This window comes from Bufo bufo, unplaced genomic scaffold, assembly GCF_905171765.1.
Source record: "Bufo bufo unplaced genomic scaffold, aBufBuf1.1, whole genome shotgun sequence".
Classification (NCBI taxonomy): domain Eukaryota; kingdom Metazoa; phylum Chordata; class Amphibia; order Anura; family Bufonidae; genus Bufo; species Bufo bufo.
In genome coordinates this window covers 29,782-32,954 of record NW_024400195.1, presented here as the reverse complement: position 1 = coordinate 32,954, position 3,173 = coordinate 29,782, and the positions used below count along the sequence as shown (strand labels likewise).

Here is a 3,173-nt window from a genome sequence, read left to right as displayed (position 1 = left end):
ATGACCTGGGCGGGGCTTCAGACGGCAGTTGAGAGCGGCTGGCTGGGCGCATTTTCCCATGAAACGCCGCCCCTTGGGCAGATTGGTGACCGGACAAGCAGGTTATAAAACTTTATATTTCGCTCTTTATAAGGTGGACAGGGGGGATACTTATATGCTTTTAAAAGACTGTATAAGACCTGTAATGTCATATATCTAACTATATATGCTGATTTGGCCTGTCAGTGTCCCTTTAATAGAGGATATGAGATTACACATTTGACGTAAAGTGATATTTATTTTATTTTGTTATATACTTCTTTTCAGGCAGCTTCCTCCAGGTAACATACTCTGGATATATGGATCCATTACAAGTTTGCGGTATCCTTCCTTGATGTGATGATATACTAAGGATTGTTCAGAGACAGAACTCACATTCTCTTCCTATGTTTTGCCCTGATTCCATGTGTTCTTCCTACAAACTTGGTTCTATCAGGTTTGTGTCTTGTTAACAGCGCTCCGTTTGGGCGTTTGATGTCACTTCACGTGGCTTTTGTAACTGTGATTATAGACTGTGTATCACATTTCTGTAGTAGCTGATGAAGGCTGGACGGGCCGAAATGCGTCCTCTCGATGTATACCTTTAACCTGAAAAGAGCATAACAATTGAGAAACTCAGCGCCTGCCGGGATTTCATACTAATACCTCATCGCTACGCATTTCAGCAATATCGTTCTGTAATTCACCTGTATTAAAAACACCAAGAACAATTTACAGTTTTCTCACATTACACTGTGTGCACAATTATTAGGCAAGTTGTATAAAAAGAGCAGGACAATTGAGAAACTCAGCGCGTGCCAGGATTTCGTTATATTGGATTACCGGAGACTTCTCCTTACCGCAGCGTCGGGCGCCAGAATCGTGTGCTGTCCAGATCTACCTGCATTCCAGCTATTATTACTGCGCTGAAAACACATGTTAGCGCAGGGCAAAGTTTTCTTGAATATAATATATCTTGAGTGAATGGTGGCTCGGCTGACAAGAGGGAATGAGAGGAAAATGTCCCCTTCATGTCACCACCATACAGCACTCTGACAAGCCTGAGCGACCCAGACAGATCAGAATAACAGATTGTAAAGGCTGACATAAAGGTGCAGATATTAATCATTCAATTTAAATGTATAAGTCCATCTATCAATCCTACCATCTGTCCATCCATACAACCAACCACCCAACCATCTATTCATCCACCCATTCTACCAATCAACCATCCAATCATACATCCATTTACCTTTTTCCTAGAATGGCAGTATTCGGATGATGTCCTGACTTTCCTTGGTTCCTCTGCCTCAGATGACGGGGTGAATACGGTTGCTCCGAAGTAGTTTGGTCTGTGGTGGAGAAAGGAAAGCAGAATTTAGGGCCAGTGAAATAGAGGGACTTATGCAAGGGAAGGAGGGGGGGGGGGGGGGGGGGGGGGCGACGACTATAATTTAAGATTTGGCATCTATCTAATAATTCTGTCTATCCATCCTTCTATCCTTATCTCATTTATGAATCCAAACATTCATTCATCCTCTCATCAATACATCCACCCAACCAACCAACCTTCGATCCATCCACCTATTAATCTTTCCATTCAAATATCCATCAATCCATCCTACCATCCACCCTTCCATGCAGCCAAGCAAATATTAACTATCCGTCCATCTATCATCCATCAATTAATTTATTTACCATCCAACCAGCCATCCATCCTCCATTTCACCCATCCAATCATGCATCCATTTACCTTGTTCCTAGAACAGAAGCATTTGGTCGATGTCTTGTCTCTTCCAGGCTTCTCTGCCTCAGAGGACAGAGGGTGAACACAGTTGTGCCGCAGAAGTAGTTTGATCTGTGGTGGAGAGAGGAAAACAGAATTTAGGGGAAGTGAAATACAGAGATTTATGCAAGGGATAGGCTATATGGTTAAAACAGCCCCCATGACTATGTAGGGGCAAGCTTCACAGACTCTCAAAACTCCTCTTAAAGGCCATAAAACAGCCCTCTTTGCCTATCTAGGAGCTTCACTGAGGAAAACTCTGCATCTGCACAGACTCCCTGAGACCCTCCCATTAAAGACTAGATAGAGCGCTCCAGTACATGTCCATAGCTCAATATACTGGTAAGAACTCATTACCAGCATTTACTGGGAGCTATAAAATGCCGATAATTACCACCAAAATAATTTAGACAAGAACCGACAGCCTTAAAAAAAATCATAGACACACTGATTTTTTTTCACGGATAGTTGCCTATTTTTATGGACTGTCTAGAAATTTCTGGACGGTTGGCGACCCTGATCCCTTCTCTGTACATATCTGTATAATGAGTACAGGAAGGATTCATCTACCCTCCTACCGATCCCCCATTCATCCAACCAACCCTATATTCATCAATTTGTCTATCCACTCATCAGCCTTGATATCAAAATATCCATGCATCAATCCATCCATACAACCAATCAAGCAGAAACCAATCCTCCTTCCGTCCATATATCCGTTTATCTATCATCTGATGATCCAACCAGACAATCATCCATCCATTTACCTTGTTCCAAAAACAGCAGCCTTCAGATAATGTCCCAGCTCTCCTTGACTCCTCTCCTTGTGTCTCAGAGGACACAAGGTAAATACGGGCACGCCGAGGTAGTTTGTTCTGTGGTGGAAAACATAATTTAGTGTCAGTGAAATACAGGGACATATGAAAGGGGGACAATATCTATCTATCTATCCACCTATAAATCTATCTAATATCTATCTGTTGATCCGTGCTCCATCCCTCCATTCATCTACACAACCAACCAACCAACCATTAATCCATCCAACCATCAATCTTCCCATCCAACTATCCATCCGTACATACAACCAAGCAAAATCCAACCAACCAACATTTACCCATCCATCAATAAATTTTTCTGCCATCCCATGATCTATCCATCCATCCAACCAACCGTCCTCCAATTTATTCATTCATATAATACATCCATTTACCTTTTGCCAGCATTGAAACGAGGTCCTGGCTTGCCCTAACTCCTCTGTCTCGATGAACGGAGGTTGAAACTGCGAGCGCCAATTTAGGGTCAATGAAATGCAATGATGCATGCAAGGGAAGGGGGAGGGGTACATGGTTAAAAGAGCTACTTTGAATAT

At 42.6% G+C, this 3,173-nt stretch overlaps 1 long non-coding RNA gene across 1 annotated transcript; it reads right to left on the bottom strand.

Moving 5' to 3' along the window:
• Window positions 1-257: 257 nt before the first annotated feature.
• On the bottom strand, window positions 258-1,372 carry LOC120983769. The gene is made up of 2 exons (XR_005775209.1): window positions 1,271-1,372; window positions 258-627 (listed from the first exon to the last, which is right to left on the bottom strand). It is a non-coding gene; the product is annotated as an uncharacterized LOC120983769 (long non-coding RNA).
• Between the last annotated feature and the right edge of the window lie 1,801 nt (window positions 1,373-3,173).